General features: G+C 40.0%; 1 protein-coding gene and 1 long non-coding RNA gene across 4 annotated transcripts in view; both read left to right on the forward strand.

Annotated features, from left to right (window-relative positions):
- The window catches only part of LOC136991664 (uncharacterized), a 47,366-nt gene extending 46,011 nt beyond the window's left edge, over window positions 1-1,355 (forward strand). Inside the window, exon 3 of the long non-coding RNA XR_010883874.1 lies at window positions 95-1,355. This is a non-coding gene — a long non-coding RNA (uncharacterized lncRNA). The remainder of the gene's footprint in view (window positions 1-94) is intronic.
- A 1,297-nt stretch (window positions 1,356-2,652) lies between these two features.
- Window positions 2,653-25,398, forward strand: part of SOCS5 (suppressor of cytokine signaling 5) — a 36,532-nt gene continuing 13,786 nt past the window's right edge. For 2 of the 3 annotated variants that reach the window (XM_067293167.1, XM_067293168.1), the window contains exon 1: window positions 2,653-2,730. The gene's annotated coding sequence lies outside the window, so the exon portion shown is untranslated. Of the gene's footprint in view, window positions 2,731-3,994; window positions 4,401-25,398 lie in introns of those variants that run through there. The other variant, XM_013943956.2, reaches the window with a different exon arrangement.

Genomic DNA, 25,398 nt, shown 5'->3' on the forward strand with positions numbered 1-25,398 from the left:
AAGTAGATGGACTTCATCTAAAATATGGCTGTGACATTTTACACCCCTTAAGTCGGTGAAATTTTAATAACATGTTTGTATCATTATGTTTTAGGATCTTGCATTGGAAAGGACCTCAGAAGGGACTTCAGGAGTCACTCTAGCCCAACTTTCTGCTCAAAGCAGGGCAGCTGTGAGGCCACACCAGGTTACTCAGGGCTTTACCCAGTCGGGTCTTGAAAACCTCCAAGGACAGAGACTGCACACCCTCTTTGGGCAACCCATTTCACTGCCTGACTGTCCTCATGGGAAAAAAGGTTTTCCATATATCCAGCCTGAACCTCTCTTGTTTCAGTTTGTCTGTTGTCTCTCATTCTCCCACCATACAGCACTGTGAAGAGCCTGGCTCCATCTTCTCAATAACCTCCTCCTTGTAGGTACTAGGAGGCTGCTGTTAGTGCCCCCCAAACCGCCTCTTCTCCAGGCTGAACAAGCCCTGCTCCCTCAGCCTCTCCTCGCAGGGCAAGTGCTCCAGCCTCCACTCCCGCTTCAGCCATTGTGGTGCCACCTGTGGTGGCAGAGGGCCACCACGGCAACTTGCCCCTGTTTGCTGATGTCTTTCTTGTATTGGGGGACTCAAAACTGGCTGTAGTAGAGTAGATGTGGTCCTAGTAGAGGGGGATAATCACTTCTCTCAGCTTCCTGGCTATGCTCCTGGTGACACAGCCTGGGGTGCTGCTGGTCTCCCTTGCTGCCAGGGCACACCGCTGGCTCATGCCCAGCTTGCTGTCTGCCAACACCTGCAGGTCCTTTCCTGCAGAGCTGCTCCCCAGCCTGTTAGGTTCCAGCCTGTATCATTGCAGGAGCTCTTCCTTCCCAAGTGCAGGACTTTGCACTTGTCCTTGCTGAATTGCTCATCCTAAGGTTCCTGACAGCCCATTCCTCCATCCCGTCTAGGTCCCTTTGAATGGCAGCTCTGCCCTCAAGCATGTTGACTGGTCCCCCCATTTTGGTGTCACCTGCAAACTTGATGACCAAACAGTCCATTTCCTCCTCCAGGTCATCGATTAAGATGTTTAACAGAACCAGTCCCTATACAGACCCCTGTGATACCCCCTTGTTACCGGCTTCCAGGTAGAGTACAACCCATCAACCACTGCCTGCTGAGCCTGACTGTCCAAACAGTTTTTCCTGTCTAGTTGTCCACCCTCCACACTGAAATGTCCCAGTTTCTCTGATAGATGCAGAGGGAAGAGATGCACTCCATTATTTGGAATACTAAGTTGTCTTTTTGTACTGGAGTAGCAACAGGCAATTGTGTTGCTTGATGTGATTAGATGTACTTCATCTGTGCTTCAGCCAAGGAATGAATTTGTTCCCAGTTGTAGGGAGGGAGGGAAGGGAGGAGACTATTGTGAACATGGTGTTAATCCCTTCCAATAATAAACATCTTTCTTCAAGAATCTGAATTTGTAAGCATTTAGTAGTCCTTTCCGGTTACAAAGAAACTGTTTGACTTCTCCAAATACAACACTAGGGCAGCTGGAGGCATTACCTATATGAGAAGCAGGTATGTTTGCCAAGTAGCCATCTTTTTAAAAAGAAAAAAATCCTATAAATTATGCTGGGAACGCTTCTTAAAAGCTTTTGACCGGTGGCTGAGTGGGTAAGCATGGTAGCCTTGGGGAAAGCTGTCGGCATAAGGAGCGGGAGCCGAGCGGCACCACGGCCGGAGGACGGGCTGCGGGCCGGCAACACGGGTCACCAACACGGGTCGCCTCACGGCATGCGGCTAGCAGCCGCGGGAGCTGGCGGGAGGGCTCCTCTGCGGACAGGCGAGACCCCTCCTCAAGTCGCTCCGCAAGATGTCGTGAGCTGAGGGAGGGCCCATCCCCGGGGCCGGCGCGGAGGCCGGTGCGCGCTGACATGGGCTGGGGGCCGTCGGTGGGGAGCCGACCAGCCGTGACCCCCGCCATGGCCACAGCTCTACCCCGCTCGTGGCGCCTCTTTAAGCCGTGGTGACGGTGCACGACTTGCACTTACGCCGAGTTTCTAGGCCTAGAAAAGGCTTAGGAGGGAGAAAAAAGTTTCCAGCAGCACGCAGCTAACAACCGCAGTGTTTACTGTTTTTATGCCGGTCTCCGGCTGAGTTTTGGCCTGACCCGCGGCCTCCGAGCACCGGGGGCGGGCAAGGCCTCGGCTGCAGGCCCGTGCTGCCCACAGGAGCTGCCGCTGGGCCGGGCGGCCGGGCCGGGCCGGGCCCGGGCGGCTCGGCTCGGCTCGGCTCGGCCCCGCCGCCTCCTCTCCCTCCTCCCTCCCGCCGCCGCGGCCACGTGACCAGGCCCCTCCGCTGGGCTCCCCGCCCGAACCCAAAATGGCTGCTGGCGAGCCCCTTCCCAGACTGGGTATTGTGCCCGACTCCAAGATGGCCGTCAATGGAGGCTAGCAGGCGCCATCCTAGCGGGTCAGTCCGAACGCGGCGGCCCCATAGGTTGGGCGTGGCACCGCCCCAGCCGGGCTGCCGCTCCCATTGGCCCTGCGGCGGGCCAGGCCGGCTCCAATTGGCTGCCGAGGTGTCGCTCCCGCTCTTCCCGCTCCGGGGCCCGGGGAACTATTTTCCATTCGGCGGAGGGGGGCCAGGGAGGGGGCTTCGTCGGCTCGCACCGTCGGCGCGGCAGCGGTGGAGGATGCTGCGGCCGTTGGGGCCACCGCGACGGCGCTGAGGCGTCGCCGCCGCAGCAGAGCGGAGCGGTAGGTGGCTGCCAGCGGGGCTCGGTCCCGGTCCCGGTCTCGGCGGGGCGGGGGGACGGGAGCTGCGCCGCTCGCCCCCCGGTGGCCGCTGCCGCTGGCCCGCAGCGCGGCCCGGCCCCGCGCCCTGCCTGCCGAGGCCGCGGCCCCGGCGCCGGGGGGGAGGCGGCCACCGCCTCCCGGCCGCGGCAGCCGGCTACTGCTGGAGTCGGGGAAGGGCCGCGGCCGGGCGCGCGGGCGGGGGCGGGCTCGGCGCCCAACGGCCGCCGCGGGGGGGGAGGGGAGGGGAGGGGAGCGGGGCAGCTCTGCTCCGCCCGGCCCGGCCCGGCCGCTCCGCGCGGGGCGCCGCCGCCGAGCGCGGCTCTGGGCGGGAGCAACCCCGGCACCGGCGGGCGGCGGTGGCTCGGGTCCCCCCGGCGGGTCGCGGGGCTGGTGCCGGAGCGGTGGCTTGTGCGGCGGTGCCCCGCGGTGCGGGATGCTCGGCCGCCGGGAAGCTGCCCTTGCCGAACTGCCATTAAAGGCTCTTCGGGGCACAAACCCTACTCGTTAACCCCCTCTTTGTGGGGGTGGTGAATTAAAATGCCGTGCTTTTCCTCTCATAAGCAAGCGGATAACTAAAACTTTGGAAGACTTCTTTTTATGCCTCCAACTCAAAGTTGTGAACGGCTTCTTGGAACTGTGGAAGCTATAAATCATGTTATTTCTGCTGTTGTTAACTTTGTAATTCGGTGCTTGCGGGGAGTCACACTAGCTTAGTCCCGTGGAGCACGCTTGTGTCCCCGGTATGTTTGTTGCAGCAGGTCTGCCTTTCATCGGAGCGTGTACTCCCAGGAACACAGGATGTGCAATGGTTACAGTTTCATTCCCTGAATCGCTTACAGAATGCTTCTATGTTTCCCCTGTCTTCTCTAAAGGATCATTGAATTTTTATACGTTGTTTCATATGACTGTAAACTGTAAATCTTTGGCTGTGTTTACCCTAGAGGCTTAGATGGGGTATGATCCCTGGTCATGGGATGCTGCCATGCAAACCCTATTACAGATCTAGTGCTTTTGCTGCTGTAGCTAGTTGTGTTATGGTTTGTGACATAGCCTAATCTGGTAAAGGTACAGCTTTGCTTGCATAAATTGCAACAACTTCAAGAGTGCTTTTGCTGTAGTATACTTGTATAACAAGAGAACATTTTAGGATAGATGTAGCCCAAATGAACTGTTTGCAGGGAGATGATATGAATGGAAAGTACTGCTAAAGCTTGCATTTATATAACCTTATTTAAAAATAAATATGTTCCATAAAAATTGCACAGAAGATGACTGGATCTCATTTTAAATTGATCCGTCTCCGCTAGAAGACAGGTGAACTAGGTATGTGCACTGAATATTAAAATCAGAGTGAAAATCCTGGGAGTTTTTTCCTGACTTTAAAAGGTTGTGCAGAAGGCTGCAAACTACTTTCTTTCATGGTTATCTGAATACTACAAATGCTTCACATATATTGAAGTGTTCTGTATTCTTGAATTTTCATCTTATCATAACGTCTTTTGTGTAATTCTCTTTTTTTAAAGTTAAAATTCCCTTTGAGACAAGCAATTGCCTTTTATGGCACTTTTTTTTTTTTTGCCTTTATTTCTGAGACTGGCAATGAAGACCCTTCTGCAGTTGCAAGCAGCATGGTAAATATTTTAAAAGATTTTTAAGTACATTAGCATTTAAAAAGTAACTGTAGAATACTTTAGTTTTAATCTTGTTAATATCATGTGACTTATGTCCTGAGACTGGAAGGAGATTATTCCATTGGTAGACCCTTTTCTGTGAACTTCAGTATTGAATCAATGTCTGAACGTGACTTTCTGGAAGTGCTTTTATTTTTAACATAGAATCTTAGAATGATGATGTAGCTCCTAATTCTCTTTTATGTAGGCCTGGTTAATTTCAGTTTAGGGACATTATTCCAAGATATAGTACTCTTCCAAAAGAGTATTTCTAGCTCCATTCCTCCCCACAAAGTACATTTGTGCAACATTGAGATTGTGATTTATGTGCACCAGAAGTTTTGAGTCCTAACAAATTATCAAGGGGGATGGAATGTCCTTTCATAAGTCCATTTCTGGAAGGAAAATTGGGGTTGTGTCACTCAGTAATGACCATGCAGTACATCATATCCCCAAAATGCAATTTGTCTTATTGATTAAGATCTCATAACTTTTTTCTTCTGAGTTTCAATCTCTTGTTGTGCCACTGTGCATGCAGATGACATTAGGACAATTTCTTTGTTATGTCATAGGAATCTTGAGGCATGATTCATGTGATCTCACATCATTTTTGGAATGAGGCAAGTTTCCAAGTTGACAATCTCCTAATTCATTCAGTTGTTAATCTATAAACCCGTATATTCAAATACACCTGATATCAAAGCAACAGCACTAGTGATAGGGTCTACATAAGAATAGATTTGATTTTGTCTTTTGTGTCTTTTCATATGTTAATAGCTGTGGTAGAGTGAATTAACTATACTTTCAGGATGTATGGTTTGTCAGTCCAAAGAAAACTACAAAAAAAGAGAAGTTGAAGTCTCAAAACGGTTCTGAGACCTGTTAGACTGAGCTGCTAAAATTTGTTCTGATTTTTTAATTGGTCTAAATCTCTTGTGTCTACTCTGGTTTCAGAATTGTACTAGCAGTACAGTGAATTGGTGAATTCAGACAGCTGGGTAGCATGCAGTAGGTTGGCATGACTTCATATATGTGAGAGCTTTGAAAAAATGTCTGTTTTAGTCCTTGGAGGAATATCTGAATTTCTCCTCTGTAACTCTTTTTTTTTTTAATGGTAGCAGGTACATCTAAGAAAGAGAGAGAGAGCAGAGGGAAGGGATTAGAAAGGAACTGTGTTCTATTAGCAAGATTTTTTTAATCTTCTTTGTAACATGTGAAACCTGTCACTCTGAGGGCAAGGCTCTAGGTAAGTGACTGTTCTAGTTTGTTGTGGCAATCCACATGTTTTCCTAATGGACTAATTGTGCAAGGTGATATACCATGCATTTTTCTGATCTCATTCATTAGGTTTAAAGTTGAGTAGGAGATGAATTTTAGCCTAATCAAAGGAAAAATTAAGAATACTGATGATTGCTGTTAATAGTTGTAAACAACCTTGTCCTATGATACCCTGTTGCTAAATAGCTCAGTTTTTACTAGACGACTCCTGAGATTAAGATGACTTTCATACAATAGGCTTATCTATTTTTAAGATTCAGTTAAAGTGGTGATATTTCACTTCCTACTGTAAATGGTGAAGGCAAATGTAAAATCTAAGAAATACCCCTCTTTCTTCATTGGAAAGCTTAAATCACCTGATTTAATAAAGCCTATCTGACTTTGTAGAATGAAAAAGTAACCTTTGATGCAATGACTTCATCATAAACTCCTAAAACACTGATTCCTAAAATGGGATGCATAATTAAGTAATTCTTGAATAGCTGTCTATTCTAGGCTGATTTCCTTGCCTCGGTTTCCCCAAGAGCTATGCTTGGTAGTTTCTTCAAACTTAAGGGGAAATTAGAACTTAGTATTTATGCTGTGGTAGCGCCTAGAGGCTTCAATAAGGCCACTGTGCTCGTTTGTACTAAGCAACAGGCAATGCATCTCCTCCATGTGGTCATGGCATGCACTGTATTGAGATGCCTGCTCTCTTCTAAAATAACCTTCCTGGATTAAAAAGTGCATTTCAATTTGTGGGTTTTTAGGATCAGAAGGATCATCAACTTTTCTGGTACTGTTAACCTGTGTATTAGTCTGAAACAAACATGTAGTTGATCTAATAAATAGTGTCCTGAAACTATACATATTTATGTGGCTGGGTTGCTGGACAGCTTATTTTAATCTAAGCTATATCTAGTTAAAATATTATATTTAAAGTTTAGTAAATGTGTGCTATACCTTATGGAGCCCTTATACTTTGTCAGCTCTATAAATTAACTCTGACACACTGAATATTTTTCACCAACTAACATAGCTGTTACTTAAGTTAAATAAAAGAAAAAAAAAAAAACAAACCACATGCTCTTTCCATGCATACAGCTGGACATCTCTGTTAAACTTTTCAACAAAAATGAAATTTTGATCGCTTTTTAAAGCTTCATGAATACACTAATTGGTGAATCATCTAATGTGCAGTTTAGTTTCAGGAAATATGAAATGGCTCACTAACTTCATGGTTATAAGATTATGCAGACCTTCTGAAAATCTCAGTAAGAAAATGTGTGCAGTGCTGGTGGTTGATATTTTTGGCTGTGAGAGAGGTTGGCTAAAACTCAATGTAGTTATGCATAGTCTGTGATAGTTTATATAGTGGAAACTCCTTTGAAGAATTATCTGGAAAGAAAAAAAGAGTAATTTTACAGGTTTATCTGCTCTTGGAACCTTATCCATATTTTGTTAAAGTAACTTGCAGTCAGGAGCCTCTTCTGTGCCTCTAGCTGGTCGTGAATTCCTGGGTAACATGGTAGTAGATTCTTTCTTGCCTGTACTTTTACACAGCCGTGGTTGTTGAATTCTTTAGTCTTAATGTTGGACAGCTGCAAAACATTTAAAGCCTATCTTTGAAAGATTGGGATAAGCAGGGGGAGTTGGAGGCTGCCCAGATAGGTAATACTTCTTTGATGACTCTGTAGTATTTCTTTTATATTGCCATATAAGGTGTGTTCCTGGCTATCTGGATATTACTTGATTATGTACTGTGTTATCAGCTGATGTGTTATTATCATGTGAAGGTTTGGGTCTATGCAATAGTTGGTAAAGAATCAAACAATTCTGGACTTTGCTTTCCTTCTTGGTGCAGCATAATAAGAAGCTAAATTTCAGTGCACTACATAAGGTCTATATGTTAACACAAGGTTTTAATAACAAATATTCCTATCCCTTTTGAAGGTGCATGGAACATTCTTAGAATATTGTTATACTGCTTATTACTGCAATACTTATTATTGCAAGCACCAATTTCTTATAGCCTGAAGTTTTTGCTGTGTTTGGAAGTGCTTCAGAGATTTATGATTGGAGTATATTTACCAAGATGGTATTTCAAAGATTGTCAAAAAAATTTAAATACAGTAGGAGCAGTATAAAATAGTTCTCCTGTAATACTAAATCTGATTTAAAAAAAAATTTTTTTTTGCTCCTCCTCAGCAGAAAGAATTCTGGTAGTAATTCAAAAGTCATTCTGGTAGAGGAAATCATTTGGGCCTCATTGCTCAAAACCTACATGTTAATCATAGGATTAAGAATTGTAATTCTGGGATAAAAGGGCCTGGTACTTAGCACCTTGTAAATAATTCCATTAACTTAATAGGCGCTCAGGAGTGCAGTTGAATGAATTAGGTAGACTTGATGAAAACGACAATAAAAGCTAATCAAGATTGTCTCATAGAATATTTGGCCTTAAAAACAAATAGCAAAAATTAGATGGTAGAAATTGCTTATGCCAGTTTGACTTAATTTTCTTCAAGAAACTTGGCTAGCTAAGGATGAGACTTTTTGTATAAGAACATGTTTATTAGGACAGACCTCCAAGTACCCTACTTCTTGAACAGAAATTGAACACCATGAGTTCAATCTCTGAAATATCTTTAACTTTTTATACCTGGAATTACATATGCTTAGGTGCATCTGCTTCCATACCTATCTACATTAGGTTTTCATCTTTTACAATGTGGCTTTGAGGCAGAGCTTGATTCATTGACTGACTTGCTGATGGAAAAAGTACCCCATTACTAAATTTTTTTTTTTTTGGAGTACTTTTAAATTTGACTGGCCTTTATGGAGAAGGAAGTGTTTTAATCATTCCACTAGTGTAATAAGAGGTCTCTTATTCTTTTGAATAGCATATGGATAAAATGAATGAGCTTTGGATTGCAAATTATCTTTAATTTTCAGTCAGCTTTGGTGGTGTGGAATCTTTGTGTGATAGCTTTGGTTAAGCATTTATACTGCTTAATTCATGCTTTGTTTTGTTTCTCAGATCTTTAATTTTCACATTTCTGTTAGGGGATGATGAATTATGTCTTTTTTTAAAAAAAAAACTCGTGTTAAACCTCACTTGGATAGATATTATAATTCAATTAAATACACAAATAGCATTTTAAAATTGATGTGTACTTCAGATGTGCTGGATGAGTAGTAAACCCAGCGATTTTATCAAAACACATTTTCCATTTAAAATTTGCTCAGTAAGTAAAAAGCTCCATTCACTTGTATCCTGCAGTATTTTAGACTTGGGAGATCTCATTTCTCATTCATTATTCTTACTCATTCCTTGGAAGAGGAGAATAACTATGTATTTTTAAGCTGCCAAACAGTTTCTCAACTTATTCAACCACTTCATTTAACCCACTTAAGCAGCATTTAGACAAGATTGCTGAGATGATGTTTTCAGTAGAAGGGAGATATTACTCTTGTTTTCTCTGCTGGATTAACTGATGCTGGCTTGGTGAGCTAAATTGACATGCCAAGGAGATCAACTCTGAGGACTGAAGTCAGCTGGAGAGAGTGGGCTGGTGTGGGGTGTGTGTGTGTGGGGAAGGGGTGATGGAGCTGTGTTGTCCCTTCAGATTGCAGTGATTTGTTATTCCTTAAACCTGTCTCATCTAACCGCACCCTTAATGTAAGAAAATAGTCCCTTGGATCCAGCAAACAGTTTCTGCTGTTAGGATCTCATTGGCCATTTCAGTAAGCTCTAGCCAGTGCTTAGGCAGTGACTTTCACCCATTTGGTCATTTGACATTCTTTAAAACATTGGCAACAAATATGTTGGATTGGATTTGCAATTTCTGTATCAGACCAGTTTTATCTTTAAAAGTGTAGGTGTTTTATCTACCAAAGTAGTTGCTTATAATTATCTTGCCCGAAATCTGGATGCTTTGTCTCTGAAGGAAGACAAGAATTTGACGGCAGGGTCTCTCATTCTGGAAGTCACAGATGTAAGACAAATTATATATAACAATTTCAGTGAGGAGGGTTTTTTTATTGTTGTTGTTAATATGGTCTTGGAGAATGCAAAGGTACTTACCTCTGAAAGTCCCTGAATTGCAAAGTACTGGCACAGGGAGAGGATATTGGGCATGTATTATCAAATAGTTCACCTGTTCTTGTATTCTTTCCTATGCAGTATGTATTGGCCTGATAGGTTATTAACTTGGTGTGCCCTTTGACAGTCTGGGCCATTCTTGCGTTATATTCTGTTACTGTACTTCAGGAGTGCATTGTCTGCCAGGTTACTTACTGCTTGGTTACTTTATTAGCTTATAGGATGGTTTAACAAAACTTCAGTTGATTTAACAAAATTATCAAAATTCTGTCTTTTTAAAACCTGCCTTAGATATTAGAAGGCATGTTGGATTATGACATTGACTGTTGGTTTTCTTTGGTAAGCTACTTTACCTTTTGAAGAGAATATTTTATGAAACAGATTTTTGGAGAAAATCTGCATTTATTTTGGAAGTTTAATAGATTGTGCACTGGTAAAATCAGTGTAAAACTGAGTTTGTTATTTCTATCCAGTTTGGGGAGGATTCCCCCCCTCCCTTTATTATAAGGGTAACTTAGTAATTAATCCTCCCATATGACCATTTCAAAAAAAGTTATCTCTTGTGGTCTTCTGCAGTGGTTTCAGGTCTCAATTAAAATTTTTTTAAAGTTCAGTAAATCAACAAGGTAGTTGATAACCTAGCAGTATTTTTATGTTGGTTGAATTGGATTCTAGCAAAACTTATTTGAATAAATACAAGGGCTCTTGCAGACTGGACTGCTGAAATACTCCTTACTGAAGCTACAAAGAGAAAATCTGGGAATATGTCAGGTTAGAAGTTTTAATTTTTATAATGTTGAAATAATTGTGCTATAAGAAGGGAGAAAATTGCCTTCCCTCGGTCTGAATTGACCAGTGTCAATTTTTATGTGCAGATGATAAGGTTTTGTTCTCTCAAATTCCTTGGTGTCTGAAGCATCTGTTGGAGGATTTTAGCATTTTTGTCAGTAGGAGTATCAGTCCTATATGCATATGACGTGGTTTTGTTCTCTCAAACTCCTTTGGGAGTGAAGCATCTGTTAAAGGATTTTTAATGTTTTTGTCAGAAGGAGTGTGACTAAAATTCAAAGACTATCAAGTAATGTTCTCAGCTATATCTCAAAGTTGCCGAAATGGATGACTGATGACCACTGCATTGAACAAGTTTTTTATTTTGATATTTGCCTAGTGCACAGCCATGAACAGAATAAACAAGAAGTTAGGGCCTTAAGGTCCATACCAGTTAGTAATTTGTTTCTGAAAAGTAGTAGTCATCTTTTTATGTATTTTTGGTTAAGGTTTGGACTTGGATTCAGTATGGCATTTGGATTTGGAGCTGGAAGGACATTTTGTTCTGCTGTAGACCAGAGAAATGTATGTAAGTTGGGCAGAACTGACTTTTCATTGATTAAGCTTATAAACTTGTTTCCAGACTGAGTCTAGAAACTAGCTTCCAAAGGCTAAGTCTGGGCTAGCTTAAGTGGTCTGAAAGTTTGTAAACTCACTGTTCTTGTACTGTTTGGATCTTCCCTTCCCCAAGTCCACTGATCTCTGTATTTTTTTGTCGAGCGCTGCTTGGCTTTTTTGGAACTAGTTTTGATCAGGATTTTAAGAATGGAAGAAAACTAGCATAGCAGTGTATCACTAGTTGTCTTTTTCAGGCTGTTCATGTGTAGCTGATGTTTAGAAATCCTCATTGGTAATGAGCACTAGAGGAGCATTACATCCCTCTTTTCAGCAGTACAGTTGGCTTATTTGAAGAGAAAATACATTCTTGCTGAGCATTGTAGATGACCATACATAAGCTGAAGATTTGTAATGCTACTTCATTTGTTAGTTGATCTTAAGAAATAAATAACGGACTATGGTCTTAGTTCTGAAAGTTCTTGCTTACAGGCTCAAAAATTACAATATTATGAAATTGCAGTGTTTCAGTTATGTGGGTAATTGGCTTATTTTGTCTGGGCAGCAGTAGAAACAAAGAGACTGAAAAAGATCCATTTAGCCCAGGAATTAATTTTATAATTTTTAAAAACTTGCATCAAATTTGAGAGATTAATCAATTTTGTGATAAGCTAATCATTGTAACGCTACTAAAAAGTTAACATGGCATACTAATAGTACGTCTACATGTAGTCAGGAATCTATCAGCCCCTATATTTGCTTTAAAGCCTATAATAAGAGTTTCATAATTGACAGAAGCATGTATAATTTCACACAAATTTCTTAATGGAACATCTGTAATGACATTTTCTGTTTTGCCAAGAAATGTAAAGGCACTTAAGATTTTTCTTCTGTCCAAATCCCAAATAGCAAAAGTGAATAAAGTGAACCTGAAAATTGTGGAGAAAAGAGAACATTGTTATGTGAGTAGAAAAAATGCAGTGCAGCTGTAGTTTACAGTTTGTCCGTTACTACAAAATTTGATAAAATTATATCCCACAGCTTGAATACTATGCTCAATGTTTGACAAATCTTTGGCATAGCAAAGATGTAGAAAGAATTAGTTTTGCTTTTTTTGTCATTCAGTACAAATCTAGAAAGTGGTTACTCATGTTCAGGATACATTTTCAATTTTTTCCTGTAAATTCACTGCTCATGTCTCATTTTCTGAGTTTTCACAAATGTTGGGCTTCATTTGTTCTGTTACTCCCTAACTCACTTTTCTTTGTACGGTTAAGTTATAGCTTTAATGCCAAAAAAATCTACTTTGCAATTTAACATTGGCTGACTTGATGAGGGTCAGTAATTATAGTTCATGTTTCCAGCAATTTGAGTTTTTCCAGCAGTCTTTCTATGAAGAATGCAACTGTAGATTAATTTAAGAAAAAATGGAGTTGAAAAATGCATTTTCTGCCAAAGTCAAGCAGGAGTGTGCTAATAAGGTTTTCAAAACTCTTTGTTACTAGTTAATTTGTAGATCTACTGTGAGCTATTGCTCAAGGATATGCAAGACTGATTTAATATGGTGAGAAGGTTATTGGGATACAGCTAACTTGTAAAATTTGATAGTAGCAATTTTGTGGAAGTTTTTTAACTTCAAGCTTCCTGCCAACAGTGAGGATGTCATCTGTAAAGCATGGTACCTTGTCTTTTTCCGACTTATTCTGAATCCAGAGAGGACAGTAAGGTAACAGTTGTTGATTTAAGAATATGCCGACATCATAGATTACTTACCTGATAGAATTTTCTATTAGGTCTTGCTAGTTTGTGAACATTGCTTAGTACCCTGGAGAGGCTCAGGAGGTAACAGCAGTGCCCTGCAGCAGTAGGGAGACATACTTTACCCATGGAATAGCGTGCAGCAGTATTTAGGTGATGCCTCTGTTCTGAAGGGTATTTTCCTTCTGAAGTTTCATTAACCATAAGTTCTCCTAACACTCAGTGTGTGTTTTTTTTATAAAAACCCCGTAGTACTGGTATAAGAAATGATCTAGAGATAAACAGTTTGCAAATGTAGCCAAGTTTGTTATAGACATGGAAAAGTAGCCTTGATCTTAACGGTTGTTGTTATACTATCAGAAACCCTCATGGTTCAGTTGTAGCAGGCCATACAGTGGAGTTACAGATACAGTTATGCTGGCAAAAATTCTGGTGTTTTATTTGGGACAGTGATGGAAGCCAAACTGGGAACAGAACTTTGCACAAAGCTCTCCCTCTGTTACAAGATGCAGTATAGCCCCATTTGCAAATCCCTTAAGTATAGACCCATGCAGTGCTTATGCACTGTTACCTACTCAGTTAGTCGTGCATATATATTTGTTACCATCATCATTCCCTAATTTTGGAGTTGACCCATATATTTAGCTCTCTAATGGGAACGGATTGTACTTCAACAGGTTTTGGAAATTTTGGCCTGACCTCTGAGGGGTTATTGATAATGGATTCCTCTGTTAAAAGGAGGCACCATCTCCAAAATCCCACATAATCAAGCTCATATCCTCTAGCAGAGTTTTGCAGGCTATAATATGTGTATCACTAATGCCTTATGAAGCTTTCCCAAAAGATAGTCAGTGAATACTTCCTGACTCTGGAGATTTATACCTGAATCCTGGGATGTGTATTGCAGCATAGGTAGTGAAATGCAATCTGTAACTGCCTATATGCAGGAGCTAACCATGGGGCTCATCTACATGCGTATAGAGAATTACTGGTCAGAAGGGTTTGCAGGCATACCTTTAATGTAATATACGTGGGCAATATGTAGCTGGGACTAAGCTTTATCTTTATATGCTTAGGGTGGGAGCATGCAGCAAGCAGGTAGAGATGAGTGTTTGTGGTGAGGAGTAGCAGCAGCAAAGGAGTGTATTGTAAAATGGTGAGGGAGAAGGAGATAAAGTCCCATGTGTGTATGGAAGTCTCGTCCAGTACTGAAGCTTGCAGCTTGTCAGTAGTACCATAACCACTAATGGTGGTGGTACCAAAATTGTGTGCCATCCCTGGTCTGTAATGTATTGCCAGCAGGTGGTACTGTTAAGAGACTCATGCTGCTTTGCATCTTTCAGCCCTCTCCTCAGGTACAAAAGTCATATGAACATGGGGGGAAAAAATGCAGAAATAGCCTCAAAACCAAACCAAAAAACCCAACAAACCAGCCTACCAGTATTTGGAAGAAATTATAACTTTGGACCAGGCCTAGCTAAGTTCAAAGGTACTTCCAATTATAGCTTGGCTGCAAGTAGTGTATTCTCTTTTTTATTACCATGGTACTTCTCAAAGCTTTAAATTACCCGTTGTGGAAACTGAGCAATGGAAACTGGAAGTAAGAATCTGGTGGCTGTGGCTGTTCCTGTTTTTATTTATGTATGACTTGAAGTTAAATATGATATCCAGGTCTGCTTTGAAAAGTGTCAGAAAAATGAAGAAAACTCTCCTTTTTTTTTTTTTTTTTTTTAAACCATTGTGGTAGGGTTCTTTTTTTTCTCCAGACTCTCCAAGAAGTCTTACCTACTCTTTGTGGACTTTTGGAGCTTCTGCTTGCTGTGGGTCTAAAAGTCCTCTGTTTTCTGTAACAACTTCAGAGAATATTGTCTTCTGTGTATGTCTGTGTTGCTCAGTTCTTTTCCTTCCCCTCCACTACTCACTGCGCTTCCAATGGGCAAGATCATTGTACAAGATCAGTGCCATTAAGTCTTCAAATTCAGTGTAGTATCTCTGAGGCTCACTAAGGTCAGTATGATCTGTCCTTGTAATGAAGCTTGCTGGAGGAAAATGAGATGGCAAAAAGTGTTAGTGTTATTCGATCATTTATTATCTTTGTGTACGCAATAAACAAATGAATAGTTGGAATTTTTAGAGGGGAAGATAGACTGTTTTTTTCCCTTTGTTTGCTGGATCTGACTTCTCTGTCATTTCACTGAACCTGACATTGGCCATTATGCAGATCTCTGAAAGTATCTAGTTGCTTATCCATCAGTTTGCAAACTTTACATGGACTATTTGAATGGTAGTGATTCTGCATCACTGCCAAAGTGTTTCATTTTGTTGCACTGCTGTAAACCTCTGTAGCAAAGTGCATTGCTGCATAAGTGAGAATGGGGGTTCATACATGAATCCTTGTTCTCCTTGGTGATCTTCCTTCATCTTGTATTTCCGTTAAAAAATAGGAAGTGTTAGGAAATTTTAAAAGATGCTGTATTCAGTTGCTTACAGCTTTGCTGAACTCTAGTCTTTTGGGTCTGACATAATTTATGCTATTTCTTTGCCTTGGATTTAATTTTTTTTAAAACTTTCAGCCAAAATTGTTCATCTGTTTCCAGAAACAAAACTAGAATAATTGTCTGTTCCATTTTTTTATGGCAGTCTCTTCTTTGAAATATTCTAGTGTACCTCTGAACTGGAACATGGGTTTGAAATTTGTCAGTGGATGACCTCTGGCAGAGATGTAATGTTTTATTTTTATATGATAATCTGCCAAAATTCAGCCAGTTCCCATTTTGAAAATTTTTAATCTGCACATGCTGATATTTCTTTGTGGAATTCCCTGGAGACTGTCTGCACTCTGTGTGCGCAGCAGGATTTTCCTTGCAAGTACATCTCTGGACTGCAGTAAGCTGTGCAGGGCCTGGGAACCAGAACTGTAGGCGAGAAGTCAGTCCCCCTGAGCTAAAGGGGAACCGGAGGGGGGAGAGTAAAATGGCACAAAGCAAGGACAGAAGTCTCCTTGAGGCAGATCTGGCACACAGCAGCTCCAGACTCGTGGGCTCAACTTATTCCTCCTCCTTTCTTCTCCCTTCAGCTCCCCAATACCTCCAAATCCCAGCCAACACATGCACTTTTACAGTGATGGCTTCACATGTAGTATTGCCAATGTATCAGCTGAGATTTTTACTAAGGTTAACAAGGATTCTGCTCTTCATTCTAATGTGTAACGGTGGGTTGAAGATAGTGTACTCAGTTGCTCCATAAGAACAGGGTACATGCATTTGGACAGTACTGATTGCTATGACAGTCATCAAAAAGGCCCAATTCTGATTCTTTAGAGAACTTAGCAGGTAAAATCTGGAAACGCTAAGACAGTGAACCTGAAGTGTTTTGGTTTTTTTTCTCAGGGGTTCATAACTGGACTAAGTTTGTCTGTACTTCTGTAAGGATGGCAGAAGAACTTTTTTTTTTAAAGATAGGTGGAATATAACTTTTTTTGGACACTTTTCCTAGAACAGCCTCAACTTTGAAAAACTGTTTCAGGTAGCTACCCAGGCTGTAAAATCAGCCCAGATGGATAGGCTATCAAATGTGATCTGATAATGGGAAGCATTAGGTGATGTTAATAATTAATAAAAAAAAAAAAAGTTTTTTCAAGACATATGTCCATGTTGTTGGAAAGAATCCTTTGAGCCCAACCTGTAGCTTGAATTTCACTGTTGCTTTTGAGGTGTCTAGTTCAAGCTTTCATAAAGATGGCTTTGTCTGTTGATACTGTAGAACTTAAAGTACCCTTTTGTTTTTTTAAGGATTTCCCCTGTAAAGCAGATTTTTCTCCAAATTTAATTAGCAAAATCCATGCCAATTTTGTAGATGCCTGAAGTTGTTTGAAATAACCTTCCCTGAATCTTAATTGCTGTCCTTTCTACCACCCTTCCTTCCTCTGAACTAGAAGCAGAAGAACTCACTGCAGCAGTATGAATTTCATCAGAGATGTCGACCAGGAGTTCTTCTGTGTTCATTCAGCATAGCAGAAACCAGACAGATTTTGCTGAAAAAAGTTACACTCTGACAGGTTATCAGAGCTCTTACAAAGATGCGTCTTGATTTTTCTTAAAATCATGACTGATTTTTAAGTTACCTACCGGTTAGTGCTGTATGCCAATGTCACTGATATCAGTGCTATCAGAAATCTGCAATTTTATAAGACCAACTCAATTGTTAGTGTTCTTGGCTTTTCCTCTCCTTCTTCCCTTACCCCCACCCCAGCTCGACTGGTGGAATCTTTGGCCGATCTGTAGCAGACGAGTTTGAGATCTGTGCAAAGTTGCAAGACCTTTTTAGTTATTTGGACCCTTCAGCTTTATCTAACACTTTAGGATGTGCTCAACCTGTGGTTCATTAAAGGTATTACAAGAAAATTTCTTAGTTTTTGTCTACTACTAAGGAACAGATTTCTGCAATTGTCAGTATTGTGATGACCCTGTGCATTTTCCATTCAGGAATTTCTGTGTACTATATAACAATAGCTAGATGTGGAAACTGCTATATCTCGCCTAGTGATAAATTGAGGAAACTTGTATTTTCTAAACCAAGAACCAAATTCTTTTTCATCACACAGGGTGCTTAAGGATCTTAGCTTCCTGAAATCATTTACTGAAAAGTTTTTCCCTTTTTCCTTGAATATGCTTATGTAAGTGGCTTGGTTTCAAGTAACAGTTGAATCTTCCTTTTGGATAAATGAAAGGGAATAGTTCTTTCATTTTTATAGTAATTTTTCCTTTTAGCAGTTACATGGCTTATGGATCATTTGACCTTCTAAAATTTACGGTATTTTTCTAGATGAGCCTAGTCTCAAGGCTTCACTTCTACTTTTTGCTGCACAATTATGACTTTCATTTAATAAAACAAATGTTTCCTAGTATAAGGAGAACTTGGTTTCACATTGAGGGGTGAGGTTTCACGGAAGTGGCTGAACCCTTCTTAACAGCTCACTGTTAACAGCTCACTGGTAGAGATGGTTCTGCTTCCTCTTGCTCTTGATGGTAGACCCTGGAGTTTCTCCTACTCTGGCTCTGTCTCTTCTGGCTTCTCGTTCCTGGCTAAGGTTCTGTTTAGTGAGCCAATTCTACTTGAACACTGGGTAGTTTCATGGTGTTTAATGAAAATGAATCAGCATTAAGTGGTCAGATGAATTTTGGAATGGATGCAATGGGATGGGAATGGAAAGTAGAAATACCCCTTTCAATTAGCAGCAAAGTGATAGCAGGTTAGTTAAGGATTTTCAACCTTAGAGTACCCTATCTGTGTCTAACTTCTGCTAATGAGAAACAGCCCAAAACCTGTACTCTCTTGTTCATTTCACCTATATTCAGCTTGGGGTGATAGTTTACCATCCCTTTTGTGAAATGGCTCAGTCGCTCACTTTGCCTCTGTTGTGGTTTTGGGGGTTTTGGTTTTGGTTTTTGGCAGGGGGAGGGGAACACTTGCTCTCTGTCAAGTCCATCATCTGGTCATCAAGTTTAATTTAGTTAAGTTTGATGTTATGTTGCAGACTTTCTGCATGAAATGCAGTCTTCTAGCCCATCCATACAACTAAATCTCTGCTTTCACAAGTCTAATTTAGGGCCAAAAGAGAGGAAGTTTTACTAATCTTGCCCAGTTGGTAGTGCTATTGTAAAGACTCATTTTTCTAGTCCATTATTTCAGTGTACCTTTTTGGAGTTCCTGCAGCCTATAACTTATGCTTATCAGACATGAGACCATATCCATATCAAACATGAGATACTTCGTGCCTTCTCAGTACTGAATGAGCTGTTGCATCTGTTGGGCATTGAAGAGTTGTGTCACAAGCTAGTGTGTTGGACTTTTTTTCATGAGAAATGTACAGTAGCTAACCAATGAGTTACTGGTCTAGGACTAGGTCTTGGTGCAACAATATGAATAATCCTCCGGGAAGGTTGTTGGCAACTTTAAATAGATGACATCAAAAGGCAAAGCATTTATATAACTTATTTTCAGGAGAATATAGGAGCTAATCAAACCCATACACTTTTTTAAAAACTCTCATGCTGTGGGGGCTTACTCAGTTAACATACACAGATGTTTCTTTGCCAGAATAAGCATTTTATTCAAATAGTTTTGTTGCAACTGATTACATTATGTAAGGCCAAGAAGAAAGTTATATCTATGTCTTGACAAAAAATATTGCCTCTTTTGCATCCTATTATGAAATAGGAACCAGCTACCTACAGATAATGTAATAACATAATTGTGTTCTGGGTAACTCCTCAGTTGAAATGGATTATAAAGCAATAGATGCTCTTAAGATGAAGGGCAGATCTGACTTGCTTACCAATAATTGTTCTTTCTCTGATGTATTTCTTATGCACAGTGATAGTCTTACATTTTGGCTATGTGAAAAGTTAGGCTTTTTTACTTGAAGTTTTTATGGTGCACCCTGAGATTTAACCATTTTTATGTTTCGAGTCATGAGCATTCCTGCTTTGCATGGCGCAATAAAGTGTTGTATTTTATTTTCTGTTTAAAAATGTGGAAGTATCTTTAGTTGCTCATGAGCAACGACCAAAAGAGCCTCTAAATTTAATCACTGAAAAGTGTCTTGCTTATGCAAAGTTATAGAATACAAAAGGACAGCAAATACTGCAAAGAACGGTGGATTTTTTTGCCTTGCTGTCACTCTGAACAACACTTTTTGGTTAGAGCAGTAACTCTAAGCTTAGTAATTTATAATCTCATTACATTGAGCTTTTACCTTTTAAAGGCTACTAATAGATCTCTGTATTAGTACTGATTAACATCACTATCGGTTAAAGGAATGATGCAATTGTCTATATAATGTGCTCAATTGAAAACAGCTTCACTGCTATTTGGGAGGGTTTTTAGCAGTGATACTAGTGGTTTATTACTATAGAACAGTGCCATTATAACCTCTTGTTTTCACAAACTCTGTAATTCAGCATTAATACTTCTTGACTGAAACCTCTTTCAAACAAACTATGTACAAGCACTGACTTTTTCTTTTAACGCTTACAAATCTGCAATTATTTGAGTTATGGAAATATTCATCCTACTGTATACTGTTAGAATTCTTGACTAAAGTCAAAAGAAGTAAAACTGCTGAAATGTGAAACTTGGAAGAGGCATAGATATAGTCTCTGAGCACTTGCTTTAAGGAAATGCAATTTCAACTTTCTAATATTTATATTTAAATTGTCTTGCTGGCACAAAAAATGAAAAACTGAAATATATTGATGTGATGTATGTGTAATTAGACACTTGTTGGTTCAAAAATATAAAACTGCTGTTAAAGCTAACATACGTATTTTTTCCTTACTCCTTAAAAAAGGGGGGGAGTGGGAGAGAAAACTCCCTGCTTCAGAGGCTGAACCTGTAAGGTTCATGCCTTAAAACTTTTTGACTTGAGTTCTTGATCTTACAAAGAAATGGCAGGGCAGAATTTCAGAGAGCATCAGATTCACTGAAATCATGATTCCTATTGAAAGTCAAAATGCGTATCTTCACATTTCTGGAAGTCCCACTTGAGGTTGTTTATTCAGTCTTTTAGCTAGTTTCTGGAATGTTTAATTTTTTCTTCTCCTTAAAGATGCACTGTAATTTGCTTTGTATTTTAAAGATACACTGTGTTTGCACATATTTTATACATGTAATATACAGAATATCTTCTGTGCCAAAATCACTGCTTCCAGGACAGTCTCATTTTTGATTTCCTGAGATACAAGCCCTTAATTTTAAAGTCATAGTAATGCATTTAAACTAACTTTTGGTTTTCTTTGAAAACCTAAATTTCAATGCCATAACTATGTAATACTACCATTGATGTTGCAATTGGCTGTGCTGTAATGCGAACACGCACGGAAAGATTTTGGTGGTGCTCCATGGCAGAGCTCATGTGAACAGAACAATAAAGCGCAGGTTCCTTTCAGCTACAAAGCTTCAGAAAAATGTTTCTGATAGCTCTAACTGGGTCTAGTCCAGGATGAAGCTGCCTGTGGATCAAAGTGAAAACATGAAACAGCCTAGACCTACTGGCAGCCTTCCAGCTCCTTCCCTTTCTTTGCAGGGTTTATGTTCTTTTACTTACCCCTGCCCAGCCTAGGAAACCAGGTGCTTGCTGCCAATTAGTCTTGTCAAGACAGCCCAGAGCTTCTCTTGACAAGCCTGACTGCTGACAGCAGCTGTAGGGTGCTCTTAGACAGGACCTTAACTCCTTGCTTTCCAGCTATGTTGCAGGTTAACCCCCCCAGTTTCATACTGCAGTTATTCAAATATGCTTCTATTTTATGGAAGCATACATTTTATACAGAAATCGATCCAAGATTAGCAGCGGTACTATAGTGATAATGCTTACTTGTCTGGTTTCTGGCCTAAAAGAAAAATAAATGAGGAGTTAGATCACTGATTATGAAGGACATTTTCTATAGTTGTGGATACTTTCAGAACTATCCATCTCAGGCCACTTTTCTGCTTGATATCGAGTGTATCTGTAGCTGGATAAGATATCGGGCTTTTCCAGCACTTTTTTCCCCAACAGCTTAAAGTTTAATCTCATTTTAAGTGTTGCAGTGACACATGGGAGTTTGAACAAGTTTTTGAGGTCAGTCATTAATATAGTCATACTATAAATTACAGTTAAATGTCTTTCATATTTTTTCCAAGTCACTTGTGCTGCAGCAAAATAGAGCTCACTTTTAGCTGTGGAATTTTCTGAAGTTTCCTTATGTCTTAGATGCGCATATGACCTTGCTACTGTCAAATGCTTTGCTCCAGTAATGTTAACAGTGAACAAAAAATACAGATGCTATCCATAAAACCTCGTTGGATATGGACTTCTTGCAGCACAAATGTCAAATTTCTGAATCGAACAACTGAATTTCTGAATTGAAGTCATTGTGCAAGAGAATTTTTTTTTTAAGTGTATGCAGCAATTCTTCAGGAGAATGCAAACTTAATTTTTTAAATTTGTGATTCCTAATAAATCATAGCCTAGGCTGCCACTCTCTTTTCAGTTTCTGTGCTTCTAGAAAGTTTTGAACCTGTTGGTCCATTTCACTCAAATTTGAAAGGAAGACTTACCTTTTTTAAGAAATCTTGCAAATTGCATAAATGTCAGTGCTGCTTTGCTGCTTTTGCCTATTTAGTCACTACCGTAGATCTCCCACTAGAGAAAGAGAAGTAGAAATTTGTGTTTATCCATTTTAAGTGGTGGCAACTAGCTAGTCAGTGCATATTAGAAAATCTGTTTTTTTGCTTGGTTGGATAGAAAGTAAACATGAAAAGTAGCTGGGGGCATGGAAGAGCTCTGTGGGCAGGAGAGGTGCTTGTAGGTCTGAGGGGGAGTAAAGGGACTGTGATGAGGGAGAGGCATTAGGCAGGCTATTAAGGTTGTGAAAAATGTAGAATATTTGAGAAGAAATAAGACTGTTAAAACAGTGTGAGGTGATCCCTGAACAGAGGAACTAGCTGCTTGCAAAATAGCCCATTTGCAATTGAATGGAATGCTGTATTTATGAGGTATCTTAAATTAAATGTTTCTACTGAGCTAGTCAAGGACCTGCAATATGAAACTGGCACATTTTTTACTTCACTTCCGATTCCCTTTGCATTTAGTGAGGTGTAGTATATTAATGTCTGCTTTTCCTTAACTCGGAAAACTCCCCAGAATTATGTATGAGTAACAATTAGATCACTTTTTATACAAATTTCAGACCTATTTGTATTTTTTGAACTTGGTAGAGGAGGATACTCTTTAGTATTCCTAAAAGTAGAAACAAATTCTGTTCTGCTATGGGAGAACTCCTGTAGGCACTTTTCCTCAGAACAGTTATGGCTTTTGCAGAGGTCATCAAGAGGGCTGCCATGCTTAACTTGAACACTGACTGGAACTGTTTATTCTGCCCACATGAACTTAAAATATATTGGCAGCTTATGTTCTAGGAGACTTAAACAGAAGACATTATTTCAGTGAGTCATCTACAGTTCTCTTCCATAGCAGGTACCTTACTATGCTAACAATGCTTTTTCAGTTTTGGTTTTTTTATTTTTCATTTTTTATTCTGCACTGAGGGATGATTGTGGCAAAATTTCTGTTGTGTGATCTTATAGAAATTCTAAGTCATGCAATAATTGTTGTTCTACCATATTTAAAGGATGTGAATTTTTTTGTTAAGGTCCCTACTGGTCAAATGTCGTAAGTTCAGACTTGGCAATGTATTCTTATACAGCACTGAAGATTCAAAATTGGTTTAGCACTGTGAATACATATCGGAAATTTAATCTCAGTTCTCATAACACTGTTTTGTTCATTTGAATGCCTTTCTTTTCAATGACCTTTACAAGGAATTTCTTAAAAGTTTCTATTGAAACAAAGTATTTTTCTATATTAGAATTGCTAACTCTTTGAAAGAGTATCACTTTCAGACTCTTAACTTTCTAGCCTGACCTGAAGTCTAGGAGTTTTAGTAGTTCCTGTTTCTAGATGGAGTGCTAGATCTAAGAATTGTCTTTAGAGAGTAGCACAGGACTCAGGCCTCTTTCTGATATGTCAAAACAATTTAAATTATAAGATGAAGTTGTGCTCCATTTCCTACCTGACATCATTGTGAAAGAAACTCCATTTCCATTTAATGTTGCTCATGTGTATTTGTACATTACATCCAGTGGCCGTCAGGATACTGTCTAAATGACTGAGGGGTGGTGTCTTTCCCTGGAATTACTCTATGCCTTATTTACTTGAATTTATAGAGCTTCTACTGCAGATATCTACCAGTATGTGCAGTTCTCAGTAGATCTGTACAGCATTACTACTCTATTGTTATCTGGAACTTAGGCTTGCTGTGTGTTTCTTCAATCCTTATATAATTAGAAATACTAGCTCTGTTTCTGATAGTTATATTATCCACAAGGCTTGTATAAGTAAAGGGAAAAGAGTACTCCAGAAATAATTGTTCTCTATCTTGATATAATATTATTCATATTCCCTTCTTCATTTGAATTTTTCTCTTTTAGGGATTTTGGATTTTGTGAGCAGAAAAGAAATGGATAGCAACTGTATGATATTTTATAATCTTGTCTGTGAGCACATGTAAGTCCTGAAATCTTCCTTTTTAATCCCCAAAGCACAGCAATACTAACAAAGATGCATCCTGCTGTTTGGAATACTTCAGTATTTTTGAACTGAAGTTACCAGTGCATAGCTGGTTGGAAAGAAACTGGCAGAACATCAGCTGTCCAGGCTAGGACTGCTTTTTGTTCACTGTGAATCTGCAGCAAGGAGGGGGAGGAGATTACTTCCTACTTTCAGCTTGGAACAATGGCAAAATATCATTATTTTTCTTTGACTTGACAGTCTGCCAACTTTTAGTCCTTGAAACTTGTAGCTTTTAGTATGCTTTAGCAGGACACATCCAGCCAACTCAGCATTTTATTTTTGAAATAAACATTTTCAGTGGCTGAACTTTCAACATGAATGTTCAGAGAAATGGCTTAAATACAGTCCTAAACTTTCTTTGCAGCCAGAGCCACATATTTGATAAGTATATAGGTCTCAACTGAAATTCTCCTTTGAAGTAGCCATCTATAAGCCACCCTGAGCAGAACAAAACAGTACTGCTGTGGAAGGAAGAGGTCTTGCCCTGGCTGCTTCTTCCTACCTCCTCATCAGCTCCTCCCTTGTACTGGCATGAACGTTTGTATAGAAGTCATAAACCAGATTGAGCAAATGATTGACACTTGCACTTTTTCTGATAATTCATTTCAATCTGGATCAGTTCCTTGGTCTGGTTCCCTGAGCAGCCATACAGTGTACAGATACTGCCCTGCACCAGCAGGTGGTCATGAATGGGAAGAGGCTGAGACAATTTCTTTTGGCTGCAGTGCTGACTTATGTCAATTTTGTGTGTTGGTGGAATTATAGCACAGTGTCCTTTAATTCTTCTTGGCAAGTTTAAGTATATGAACTGTCAATGATCTGGAGCTTCAGATCTCCAAATATTCTTCCCGCACAACCATATTTCCAAGTTATCAGAGCCTGCTAGGAAAAAACAGTAGTACTTTCTGGCCCCAATAAGGCTTTCATGAAACCTTGAGAAACTTGTATACATCACCTTGTCTATTTAAAAAAACCAGCCAACTCTTCCTTCCAGCCCCCCAAATAAGTTCTTCAAATTGTGCATAGTGGCTACTTTTTTTGTGTATGCGTAGAGAAATGCATGTTCCATTTAAGCCAATCTATTCCTTGTGTGCATGTCTGTGGTTTCTTTGTTTTTTTTTGTTTTTTTTTTTAAGTTATCTCTAGTACTACAGTAGTAATTCATTATTTCTGGAATTGTGTATAGGAAGGAAGGAAACTGCTTTTTAAGCTTTAGTATTCCTCTTCTTTCCTCAAGTGGGTTACTTTAAATGAACAAACCTTGTTCATTTTGACTGAATAAG

This window comes from Apteryx mantelli, chromosome 3, assembly GCF_036417845.1.
Source record: "Apteryx mantelli isolate bAptMan1 chromosome 3, bAptMan1.hap1, whole genome shotgun sequence".
NCBI classification, from domain to species: Eukaryota; Metazoa; Chordata; class Aves; order Apterygiformes; family Apterygidae; genus Apteryx; species Apteryx mantelli.